Here is a 12,446-nt window from a genome sequence, read left to right as displayed (position 1 = left end):
CTTTAGTTGGGTGGTGTATATTTGTGTGTATATGCTTTGTATATCTTTACAGGGTGTGAGTGTCACTGTGGCGGGTGGTGTTTTTGTGTGCTGGTTTGTCAGTGTGTATCTTGGCCCAGCCCCAGAAGGCCAGCTGAGGTGTGGCGGGGGGTTGGGGGTTGGACTGTGCTGGGATAGGGAGCCCACAGCCAGGAGGCCTGACTGGGAATAGACTTGTCCTCACCTGCCCAGAAAGCGTCCCAAGCCCTCAAAGAGCCCTTGTCCAGCTTCACCGCCCCTGGCAAGTCAGGGTGGGTGGCTGGAGAAGGGGGCATGAGGGAACCAAAACAACCTCAGCCCAACTCCCACACTTGGCTGGCACCCAGGCCTATTATGGGGCCCCCCCACCCATGGCCCGCCCCCTTAAGCTCCAAGCACTTTGCATTGTGGGGCTTGGGGAGGGGCCTAGAGAGAAGGCTCTGTTTGGCTCTTGTGACCAACTTCAGCTCCTAGTGGGCCACTGAGGCAGAGCTGGCCCCAGGCCTTGTTGAGGGAGGGGCTGCAGGGAGGACCAGCTCCACAGAGCCAGGGCTGATGCTCATCTCATTACCTTTGTCATTCATTTAACAGATACGCATTGAGCACACACTGTGTTCCAGGCCCTGCTTTAGGTGCTGGGAATATAGCAGTCACTCATTGAATTAGGGGTAAGGAGAGGCAATACTGCTGCTGTGCATTTACAGATGAAGAAACAGGTCCTGGGAGGTGAAGTGATTTGCCCAAAGTCATAACAAAGCTGGAATTTGAAACCAGGCCTGTCTCATGCAAGAGGCCTCCTCCTGCATTTGTCCATCCTACCTTCGGTAGTCACAATTACAGCCGAATGCCCACTGAGCTAGGACCAGCTAGCTGGCTAGCCCCGTGCCCTGGGCTACAAGTTGATGCAGGAGAGTGGGCACAATGAAATAGCTCCTAGGAAGGCAAGTTGCCTGGAGTAGGCAAAGGGGTGGTAAGGTAGAGGATTGAGGGGAAGGGAAGGAGCAGAAGGAGCCTGTGTCTGTCTCCAGGGTGCACTGGGACCCAACGGACTGCCTTCTCTCCTGCTGTGTGATCTGGGATGGTCCCTGCTTCACTCTGAGCCTTAACTTCCTCATCTGTAAAGTGGGCACAGTAACTGCCCTTTCCTAGTGGTACCATGCTCATGGCATTATGCCTGGCACACAGTAGGGCAGCTGGGAGGATGGGGCAGAGCTGCAAGTGGGCAGGGCCTCCCCAGGGCTCTCTGCTCAGCCTCAGGAAATGGGTAGGGGGTAGGGAGGAGGAGGCGCAGATGTGCGCTTGTCTCACACGAGCAGCCGCATTTAGCCACCGAGTCGGGACTGAAATATTCCTGAGGGAGAAGAACCCTGAGGCTTCAGGGCGGCAACGGCTCGTCAGTGGGGAGCGGGGAAGGGATGTTGTCACCATCTGCCTCGTGTCTGTCTGCGACTAAAATAATACTGGGGTGAGACTCGCCGCAGGCACGGGCCCAGCCGCAAGGTTCCCCAGAAGAGGGAGGGGCTGGGGGTGCTAGAAACCTTGTGGGGAGCAGTGGCAGAGAGAGGTCTGCTGGGGGCAACTCTTGGCCAAGGCTGGGCCCTGGTCCTGCTCCCCTACTGAGGGGCCAAAAGAACCCATGGGGGCGATGTGCATAGGCATGAATACTTCCTGGGGGGATCAGCCCTGGGAGTGCAGGACCAGGGGACCCCCCAGACCCAGCTGGGGTCTGCTTCAGAGGGGAGACCAAGCTTGTGCTGAGATCCCTGCAAAGCAGGGGCAACAGCAGAAACAAAGCAAGAGACAGACAAATTGCCTGATTCAGCTTCCATGAGCTTATCCAGAATATTGAAACCAGAAAACGTAGCAAGAAGCTATTTTAATTTCAGCCGACGTGTAAGTTTTGGGTCTATGGTTTACTGTGGTTTTTATTTTGAATCAAATATGGAGGATGTTCCATAATTTTCTCGGGGCTCTGGGCTCTGGGGACTGAGTGTCTCTGCCTTTCTCTACTGGGCACAGTAGTCACATGCCAGCTGCCTCTAGGAGTTGGTACCCCTGGGTCTGGGTAGGTGCCCCTTCAGGTCAGGGACATGACTTGGAGCCTGATGCTTTGCTTCTGGGTGAAGCCACCACATTCTGATCTTTTGCTATGGTTCTCATCAGACATGACTAGTGGGGTATTTTTGTTTTTGCAGAGAACAGACCTGTGACCTCAGTGGTTTAACTGTGGATGCACCCAAAATGCTGGTTGCTTTGTGCTGACATGGGCTGTCAGTTTAGCAGGCAACATGCGAGCACCTACTATGTACAGACCCTGAGCTGGGACAGGCTGGGCTCGCCCTCAGCATACAAGGTAGAGAAGCCAGCAAGACCCATAGGAGATCAGCCACCTGGGTGCCAAGGAAGGCGGTGGGGAGCAGCAAGGGGGTGTTGGATATGGCAGGAGTTCATGGCTGTCGTCCTGGAGAAAGTAGCAGAAGCACTCATCCTTGAAAAGGAGACAACAGCAAAGGACAGTAAAGAGTATGCCCCAGGCCGGGCGCGGTGGCTCAAGCCTGTAATCCCGGCACTTTGGGAGGCCGAGACAGGCGGATCACGAGGTCAGGAGATCGAGACCATCCTGGCTAACATGGTGAAACCCCGTCTCTACTAAAAAATACAAAAAAAAACTGGCTGGGCACGGTGGCGGGTGCCTGTAGTCCCAGCTACTCGGGAGGCTGAGGCAGGAGAATGGCGTAAACCCGGGAGGCGGAGCTTGCAGTGAGCTGAGATCCGGCCACTGCACTCCAGACTGGGCGACAGAGCACGACTCCATCTCAAAAAAAAAGAAAAAAAAAAAAAGAATATGCCCCAGGCAGAGAGTACGGGTGTGTGCAGACCACCACTTTGTGGCTGTCTCTCTTTGTGGCAAGGATATCCACATCACAATTTAGGTGCAATGTGGAGCCCTTCTTACAGACCAGACCCAGGTTAACTGGCTTAGGTGTGTTTTCCCGGTTAGTCCTCACCAACATCCCATGAGGCCAATACACTTAGTGCCCATCTTATAGATGAGGAAACTGAGGCTCAGAGAGGTTTAGCAACTTGGGTAAGAGGCAGAGGTATGGCCCCGGGCTACTCCGTGCTGCCTCTGCACAATGCCCTCATTTGGCAGGCAGCAACTGAGTGCCTACTATGTGCAGGCCCTGAGCCAGGTGCTTCGTGGATTCAGGCCACAGCATCACATTCCAGAGTGTCCTCAGATGGCTGGCATCTCTCATTGTAATCTGGGCACGATGACCAGAGGAAGCTCTCTCCAGGATGTATGTGGGTATGGGGGAGAGGAGTGTGAGTGGGAGTCTGGAGGCCCCTACTTTATAGCTGTGAGTTCTCCCTCATGAAAGCCTCAGTTTCTTCACCTGGAAAATGGGGCCATGATGCCTGCTGTGCAGGCCCATGTGAGGATGTTCATTGAAAGCGTGTGGGAAAAGTGCTCTGTGTGTTTGGTGAGCCCTCAAACTGGGCTGACTCTCCTCAAACCACTGGGAGCGAGCTTCCCGGAACAATCTAGCCACCAGCCTTTCCTTGCAGCTGACAGGCTGCGGTCACCACTGCCACCACCACTCTGAATTATTCAAGACCCTCCAGGCCTCAGTGGAAGCCCTTCCCCTCTCCCCGCACAACCGGGCTGTCAACACCAGCCTCTGAGCCTCTGCCAGTGATCTATGGACCTCAGGGCCCCCGAGCTTTGCCCTGCTCAGGTAGAGCCACGAGTGTGATAGGGTGAGGTGTGGCTGAGCATGAGAGTGACAGTGAGCGTGTGAGAGCAGGAGGGTGGGACAGTGTGTGTGTGTGAGTGTGGCTGTGAGGGTGCGTGAGGATGTATGCAGGTGAACATCTGTGTGAGGGCAGGTGTGAGTGTGCCACATTGTGTGTGAATGAGTGTGTGAGAGTATCTGGCGCCTGGGCTTTCCTTAGCTGCGGGAGAGCCGGGCTCAGGGAAGAGCTCCCTCTGGCTCAAGAGAATACAGTGATCTGAGAGCAAAATTCCAGCCTGGAGTGAGAGGGTGTCAGTTCACCTTTGCTTCCAGGGTCCCTTAAGGGCTGGTTGGAGTGGGGAAAAGGCAGAGAAGCAGCAGTTTAGGAAGAAGGGTATGTAGTGGTTGGATCATGAACAGGAGTTGGAGTCTGTGGTCCTGTGGGGGCTCAGAATACTGTCAGATTATTTGGGTATGTGCCATTTCCCAGCAAGCTGAGACCCTCAGAAGAGAGGCAGTTGCCTCCCCCAGTCCCTGTCCTCCTCCTGGGCCTAGGAGAGCTGTGAGCCCCTGTGGGCAAGAGGTGAGGACTGTTCTCTTGGATCTGTGGCCAGGTAGAAGTTCTCCAAAGTCTTGGGGGATGGGGAGGGTACGGGGGCTCACCAGCACCTTACTGGAGGGCCCTCACCCATAGGCAGGAAGGACAGAGCAGACCTCTCTCTGGTCCCCCCTCCTACCAATGTACTGGCCCTGGAGGGTTACTGCTTCATGTGGGGTAAGATGGAGTACCTGGGAGGTTGGGAGCTGGTGAGATTTAGGAACTGGGAACCTACAGTGTGTGGAGGTTGGGGTGGAATGTATGTTTGGTGTGAGTGTTGGGGTCTGTGTGTTGGTGTGAGGAGGTGAGAGGCTGTCTGAGTTTGCCTTTGTATCTGTAAGATTGTATGTTTTCAAGCCCTGTAGGTGTGACTGTTTGTCTTTTTGTGAGTGAGGACCTGTGTGATCACATGAGTGTGTACGATCTGTATTTGAGAGTGTACGTGTGTGGAAGCATGCTAATTGTGTGGGAGAGGTGAAAGATGATTGACAGGGAGGGGGTGGCGGGTGGGAGCCCACACTGAGTGCACAGTTTCATCCTTCCTCAGGCTCTGCTTGTCATGGCTGAAATCCCCGGGACTGCATTGGGACCATACCGCTGAGAGTCTGGTTGCTGGGCTTCAGCTGACAGAACATCAGAGCCCCAGGACTGAAGAGCCACAGGTTGGGAAGGTGAGGCAGGATGAGGGACTTGATGATGGGGAGCAGGCAGATAGAACTGGCTACAGAGCTAGGGCTGCTGGAGCCTGATGTCTGGTCCAAGTCCCAGCTCCTCCACTCATGGGGTGAGCTGGGGCAAGTCATTTCGCTCTCTGAGCCTCAGTTTTCTCATCAGAACAATGGGCCTGTACACTAAGCATTACCTGTCCAAAATCCTAGAAGCCTGCCTTCTCCTCCTGGCTCTGGGAAGTTGACCACTGGGGAGGCCTGGGACACTGGCCTGTCTGGAGGCTGGGGAAGGATGAGATGACCCCTTCTTCCCTTCCCTGGGTCCAGAGGGCCTGACTTGTCCTACTGTACCCCTCCCATCACAGTGATCTGTGTGGGCTCATGAGAACATAAGCTAGACAGTGATCCTGTTCACCTTCCTGCATTCTGGGAGGCTTGGCCTCCAACCCCCACACCAGGGAGTGGTCTTCACTCCTCCACTCCTTCCCAGGTTCAGAAGCAGGAATGGGGGAAGTCCTGCCTGTCCCCTCTCTGACTTTACTTTCCCTTTCTAGAGCAGGGGTATTCTGGTATGGGAGGACTGAGTGTCCCTGCTGCCTGGTCCTCAGAGTTGGCTAGCTCCCCCCGTACCCCTCATTCCCCTGCCTGCTTGCCTGTAGAGCTGTGGCCCGGGCAGCTGTCCGGCTGAGTGGGTTAGCAACACAAGACAGATGGCGAGGGATTATCTCAGCTTCTCAGAGCACGATGGCGGCAGTGGCGGGGGTGGGGGGAAGGCTCTCACACCCTCCCCATGTGTGTGTATACACACACACACAAATGCACACATGCAGCTCCCCATTCCTGCCCCAGACCCAGCCCAGCCTCCTGCTATTTATGAGGCAGGCAGGAAGACAAGAGGAGAGATGAGATTATGAGAATTGGTGAGAACCGTGGGACTTGGCAATCTTGTCCCTGCCCCACTTGGCTCCCAGACCACAGGCTGAACCAGCTTCTCAGGCCCTTCTTGGACCCTGCCCCTGCTATCATGATTTCTCTGCAGCTGCCACCACTGGGAATGGTACATTCAGGAGGGCATGGTTTTACAGAGAAGTTTGAGGCCCAGAGATGTGTGAGCTGCACTCCAAGTCACACAGCAAGTTTGGTTCATTAGCAGGGTAAGTTCTGGGGATTGGCAGGTGGTGGAGTCTCTTAGATATCCTGCACTGGCTGTGGGGTCCTTGGGTCTTCTGCAAACAATGTGTGTTTGCCCTAGCACTTGATACTGCAACCCAAGGTCCCACAGGGGCATGTCTCAAGGCCAGCTGCTGGCACGCAAGGACTCACAGGCGTAGCCTCTCCTTCATATACACTGTCAGGCTCTGGGTGAAGGCTATGTAGAGTTGAGTGACAGAGCTGGGTCTCCAGACTGTGTCACTGTGAAAGAATTGGGGCAGGGTTAGAACCCCACTAGAGTGAATTCTCCTACCTGCCCCTCAATTTGCTACAGGCAGATGGTGGAGGGACTTTCCAGCCTCAGCCACACACTCAGGCCCCCCTACCACCACATTTGCCCCTTAACAGCCCCACTCCAAGTCCTGAGTCATCTATGCTGAGCCCCCTGGGGAGAAGTGTGGGCCAGGAGGCCAGGCAGGATTTTCGAATGGCAACCCCAGGGGGTTGCCTTTTCCCAGCATGGGTGGGCGGGGCTGACTCAGTGGGGAAGGCAGGGTGGAGGCCTTCTGAGAGAACTTTTCTGCTCCTAGCTGCCAATGTCTTGACTTCGCCCCCATCCCCAAGAGTGACTCAGTGTCTGCTGGACCCGGGAGTGCGGATGCGGGGCAGTGCGAAGCTGCTTCGGGTTGCCCAGTGCCACTCCCTGCAGAGCAAACCCACTCCTCGAGGCCCCGAGGCTCCGTCCTGTCACTGGGCTCTCCTGTATTCACGTGTGACGGCGCAGGCTGTCAAGTGAAACATGACCTCAGGGTCAGCCTGGCCTGCCTCTGGGGCTGCATTATTTGCTGGGTTTCCAACATGGCGATACCACCCACACTGTCCGGTCACAAACAAGACTGGCACCGCCAGGTTTCCCTGTTCCTGCTCCCTCAAACCATTGAATCAGCCCCTCTCTCGCTATTGGATGAGAGGGGCTGCCAGGACCACGCCCCTCCTCCCCACGGCCAAGGTGACCACACATCTAGGTGTCAGAGGTGGTGGGCCCACTGCAGAGCGCTAGGCCGAACTCATCTCCTGGATCCAGGCCAAGCTCCACCTCTCTGTCCCTCCAGACTCAAGTTGGTGATTTGTATCGTGAGAGCTGGACAAAACTGTATCTAAGCTCCCCATCTTCCCTCAAAGCTTGGCCTGGGGAGCCCTACATGAAACCTTGGAGGTTCTGAGCCTTCCGCCACCCCCAGCGGGGGACATTTCGTTCTGTGAAAGTCTCAAAGTAACATTCTATTTTTTTTTTTATTTTTATTTATTTATTTATTTTTTTTGAGACGGAGTCTTGCTCTGCCGCCCAGGCTGGAGTGCAGTGGCCGGCTCTCAGCTCACTGCAAGCTCCGCCTCCCGGGTTCACGCCATTCTCCTGTCTCAGCCTCCCGAGTAGCTGGGACTACAGGCGCCCGCCTCGTCGCCCGGCTAGTTTTTTGTATTTTTTTTTTTTAGTAGAGATGGGGTTTCACCGTATTAGCCAGGATAGTCTCGATCTCCTGACCTCGTGATCCGCCCGTCTCGGCCTCCCAAAGTGCTGGGATTACAGGCTTGAGCCACCGCGCCCGGCCCAAAGTAACATTCTAAAGAGGCAACATGAGAGCCAATCAGAGAGCCTATGTAAATAACGGCCCTCTGATTGGCTGTCTCCTTCACGCCCTGAACGAAACTTCAACTTCATCAACTCAGCGAAGATTTTTTCCTCTGGCCTTGCGCGCCCTGCAGGAGGCGGGGCTGGGGGTCACCCGAGCCTTCTCCCAGCCGCAGGGTACCTGGGCCTGCCGAATGGGACCGCGCTGGGACAGGCGGGGGCGAGTTCGCCGCCCAGACCCTGGTCCCGGGGGCGTTATTCTGGTGCAGAATCCCCCGCGGGGAGGCCCGATAAGTGAGCCACCCTTTCTTTGTAGGACCGCCACGGAACGGGCTGCAGGCCGCGAGTGTAGAGCTTGGCTGGGCCAGATCGATATCTGCCCGCTGGACTGATGCGCGAGGGAGGCTGCGAGACAGGCTGGCTTTGCTGCAGTGTGATGGCCGCGCAGCACCCACCGACCCCCACAGCTCCCCCACCCCGCCATTTCCTTCATCTAGCGCTCCAGGGGAAACCGAGGCGGGCAAGTGGCGTAGCGATGGAGGGCGCACCCAGGGGCAACGACGCTCCCTCGCTCTGGCTCCCAGCTCTGGTGGTGGGGGTGAGGGTAGCCCAGGGTCGCACCCTGCTCCCAACCTCGGCTCGTCCCCACCCTCCACGGTCGTCCGCAGCTCTGCGTTTCTGCCAGAATCGTGTCCCCTCGCCCCGTCCTTCGCCCTCCTCCCACTTTCATTGTGTGTCTCCTCTCTGGCTCTGAGGTTCCTCCTCCCTCCCTTCTCTCTCTGGGTGTCTCCGTGTCTATCTCCACATCTCCATCTCCATTTCTTTCTCTGCCTGTCTCTGCCTCTAGCTGTCTCTGTCCCTCAGTCTCTGCTCAGGTCTCCGCTCGCCTCTTGCTCATTTTCGTTCCTCCCTTTGTCTGTCTGACTCTCTCTTCTCTCCCCCCCCTTCAGTCACCCCCCAACCCCCCGCACACACACACACCTCACAGCCCTGTTTACGACATCCCCTGGGCTGGCAGGTAGGCGGGGCTGCAGCAGAGCGGGGGTGAGAGAGGGAGACGCAGCCTCCCCCCCAGCTGTTAACCTTCACGCTTCAGGCCTCTGCGGATGGCAGAGGAGGGGGAAAGCCCAGCTGCCAGCTTGGCGGAGGTGACCGGGCGGGGGCTGGGGGCTGTCCCTCCCTCTGGGCTCGTCTCTGGGGAGATCTGGGGCCGGAAGGAATGTGGTGGAGGCTGCCTTCGGCTGAGGAAGGATGTTGCCCGATGGGTGGCCTCCTGAAGGCTTGTGCTGGCGAGGCGGGTGCCCAAAGGGGGCTCTGAGCGGTGTCGGCCCTGCCCGCAGCCCGGCCGGACGTGGGGGCCGGCGTGAGAATCCCGCCCATCTGTGAGCCGGCCTCACGCCGTCAGACCCAATTTATCTCGCCGCCAAAGTTTCACAGCCATCTGCTCGAGTGGAACGGCTTCCAGCGCTGGCCCCACCGGGCCCCCCAGCCAGCGCGGGGATGTTTTCCAATACGACAGCATTGCCCCCCCCAAAGCAAGGAGGGGGTGTAGGGGGAGGCGGCAGAGCGCGGTGCGCGGGGCTGGCAGGCAGCCCTCTCCCGCGAGCGAGCCGACCCTGAATTTTAAGCGATTGATCAGGAAGCGCAGGCCGTTCCCATCACTTTGAGCAGCCAAATGCAACGGCGCAGGGATTTCAAGGGGCCTTTGCGGAGGCGGTAATGAGGTCACCGTCACTGCGCCAGCCCGCGGGCGGGAGGGGGCGAAGGTCTGCGGACACGTGTGAACACAGCCTGTGAACGGAGCCACATCTGTATTCACGTGACCCCCAGGGCCCCAGCACTGACCCAGGAGAACTCGGCATTTGGATCTGAGCTGGTTCACACTCCGCCGTCCCCAGCCTACCTCCCCAACCAGACAGGGTCGGAGAGACTGAGCTAGAACCCACCCTTGCCACATCCATGATTCCATGATCACCTCAGACAGCTTCAGCGAAGGAGCTTCCACTCTCTTCTCCTCCCCGCTATGTGCCTAAAATACACATATTTGGGCACCTGCCCATTGCACTTCTGAACAAGCCTGCAGAGACAGATGTACCCTAGGCCCCCGGTAATCACACAGGTGCACACATTCCAATTACACACCTGACCGCAATGCTCATGCATTGGTACACTCCCAACCACCACCACTACCGGCCCCAAACATGCACACAGGTACTCCATCATTCTCAAGTCAGCCACCCAGCAACACACGAGACCCCAAACTCCCCTCCCCCCGGGCACACGCATGTGCACACTCATTCCCAAGACCCCGAGCTTGCTGCCATGTCCGCGCGGGTGGGCGCCTCCACTGCCCGCCAGGCAGCGCGGGTGCAGACCTCGAAGAGAACAAAGGCCGGGCAGGTGGGAGGGAGGGGGGCTGAGCCCCTGGCCCGTCCTCCTAGGCAATGCTCGTCTGTCTCGGCTCCACGGCCACCGCATCGAGCGGCTCTGATTACCAAGTAAATCACCGCGATGATCTGAATAATTATGGTCTCCTGAAAAGGGAAAAAACAGGGAATAAATAAAGGGAGAAGGGAGCAGCCACCTGATTTCTAGAAGCCCTGGTGTATGTCAGGGGGGTGAATACATAGGGGTGGGTGTCAGTGGCCCCCTGCAGATCCTCGGGACTTCTGCTGGGATGCAGTGCAGGTGGGGTAGGATGGGCCTCAGGGCAGACAGTCCTTCCTTAGAGGTGGCAGTTAGCATCCAGTCTCCCCTCTTCCTCTCCCCAGGGTGAGTCAGGCGCCCTGGAGCACCCAACCAAACCCAGCTGGCCTCTCTGCTCCTCACACACTCAGGCCCACCCGACCTGTAGGGCACCCTCTTGTTCCAGGGCTTTGCTCAGCAGGTTCCCCTCTAGCATGCCCTCTTCCCACTTCTCTGGCTGGCCTCACTCTCCCATCTCTGAAGTCCAGCCCCACGTTACTTCCTCTGAGAACTTCTTCCTGACTGCCCAGCCCTCCAGGATCCTCCTTTCCCAGAGTTCCAGTGTCTGATTGCATTTTCCGGACTGATTTGGGTGTGTTCTCCTGATCTTCTCAGCCGGATGGCAGCTTTGGTGGAAGCAGCTATGTTTTAAGCAAAGCAGTAATAGTGGCAACAGCAGCAGCCACTACCCTGTTCTGAGCATTTAGGATGTGTTGGCCCTGTGCCAAAACACCCTTTCACCATGGATCCTCCCCAGAATCCTGTGTGGAAAGTAATGTCTCCATTTTAGTAATGGGGAAACTGAGGCTTACCAAGAATGAAGCTTGGATTCCTTTCCCCTGGGATGAAGATGCTGGTCACCTACGGCATCTTTTCTGCACTTGTCACCTGATCCCACATATTGGAGGAGCTGCTCCTCTTCCAGTGCTGAGCACTAAGAACACAATTACCTCAAATGGCTGGGCACAGTGGCTCAGCCTGTAATCCCAACACTTTGGGAGGCCAAGGTGGGCAGATTGCTTGAGCCTAGGAGTTTGAGACCAGCTTGGGCAACATGACAGACACGATCTCTACAAAACAAACAAATGAAAATCACCAAAAATTAGCTGGGTATGGTGGTGTGAGCCTATAATTCCAGCAGTTTGGGAGACTGAAGAGGAAGGATGATTTGAGCCCAGGAGGTTGAGGTTGCAGTGAACTGTGATTGTGCCACTATACTCCAGCCCCGGCAACAGAGTGAGACTGTCTTTTTTTTTTTTTTTTTTGAGACGGAGTCTTGCTCTGCCACCCAGGCTGGAGTGCACTGGCCGGATCTCAGCTCACTGCAAGCTCCGCCTCCCGGGTTTACGCCATTCTCCTGCCTCAGCCTCCCGAGTAGCTGGGACTACAGGCGCCCGCCTCGTCGCCCGGCTAGTTTTTTTTTTTGTATTTTTTAAGTAGAGACAGGGTTTCACCGTATTAGCCAGGATGGTCTCGATCTCCTGACCTCGTGATCCGCCCGTCTCGGCCTCCCAAAGTGCTGGGATTACAGGCTTGAGCCACCGTGCCCGGCCGAGACTGTCTAAAAAAAAAAAAAAAAAAACCCAGGCTGGACATGGTGGCTCATACCTGTAATCCCAGCACTTTGGGAGGCCAAGGACGGTGGATCATGAGGTCAGGAGATCGAGACCATCCTGGCTAACACGGTGAAACCCCGTCTCTACTAAAAATACAAAAAAATTAGCCAGGTGTGGTGGCGGGCGCCTGTAGTCGCAGCTACTCGGGAGGCTGAGGCAGGAGAATGGCATGAACCCGGGAGGTGGAGCTTGCAGTGAGCTGAGATCGCACCACTGCACTCCAGCCTGGGTGACAGAGCAAGACTCTGTCTCAAAAAAAAAAAAAAAAAAACCAAAACCAAAAACAAAAACCCAAAATATGAATACCTCAACTCCAACCTGCCCAGCCTCCACCAGCGCTGCCCATTCCTGTTGCTCCCTCTCCCCGCCTTTCCTAACCTCAGGAGGGGTGCCATCCATGCATTGTGACCCCCAACCTCCCAAAGGGCATGACCCTTCCCCATAGCCACATCTTCAAAGGAGGGGCAGCTCAGCCCTGTGCTTCTTCCTGAAATGGTTCCAGATGTGGGACCTGCAGAAAAGACAGGGTGAAGATTCAGCACAAAGCTAGGTTTCCTCCTG

General features: G+C 56.5%; 1 long non-coding RNA gene across 1 annotated transcript in view; it reads left to right on the top strand.

The window, feature by feature from the left end:
• The window catches only part of LOC117065770, a 29,005-nt gene extending 17,493 nt beyond the window's left edge, over nucleotides 1-11,512 (top strand). The window contains exons 2-5 of the long non-coding RNA XR_004430032.1: nucleotides 3,589-3,758; nucleotides 4,901-5,024; nucleotides 6,061-6,175; nucleotides 8,120-11,512. This is a non-coding gene — a long non-coding RNA (uncharacterized LOC117065770). The remainder of the gene's footprint in view (nucleotides 1-3,588; nucleotides 3,759-4,900; nucleotides 5,025-6,060; nucleotides 6,176-8,119) is intronic.
• Nucleotides 11,513-12,446: the final 934 nt, after the last annotated feature.

Source organism: Trachypithecus francoisi, unplaced genomic scaffold, assembly GCF_009764315.1.
Source record: "Trachypithecus francoisi isolate TF-2019V2 unplaced genomic scaffold, Tfra_2.0 Lachesis_group2, whole genome shotgun sequence".
In the NCBI taxonomy this organism is placed as follows: domain Eukaryota; kingdom Metazoa; phylum Chordata; class Mammalia; order Primates; family Cercopithecidae; genus Trachypithecus; species Trachypithecus francoisi.
Note: the sequence above shows the minus strand (reverse complement) of the source record. Positions and strands in the feature narration are given on the sequence as shown.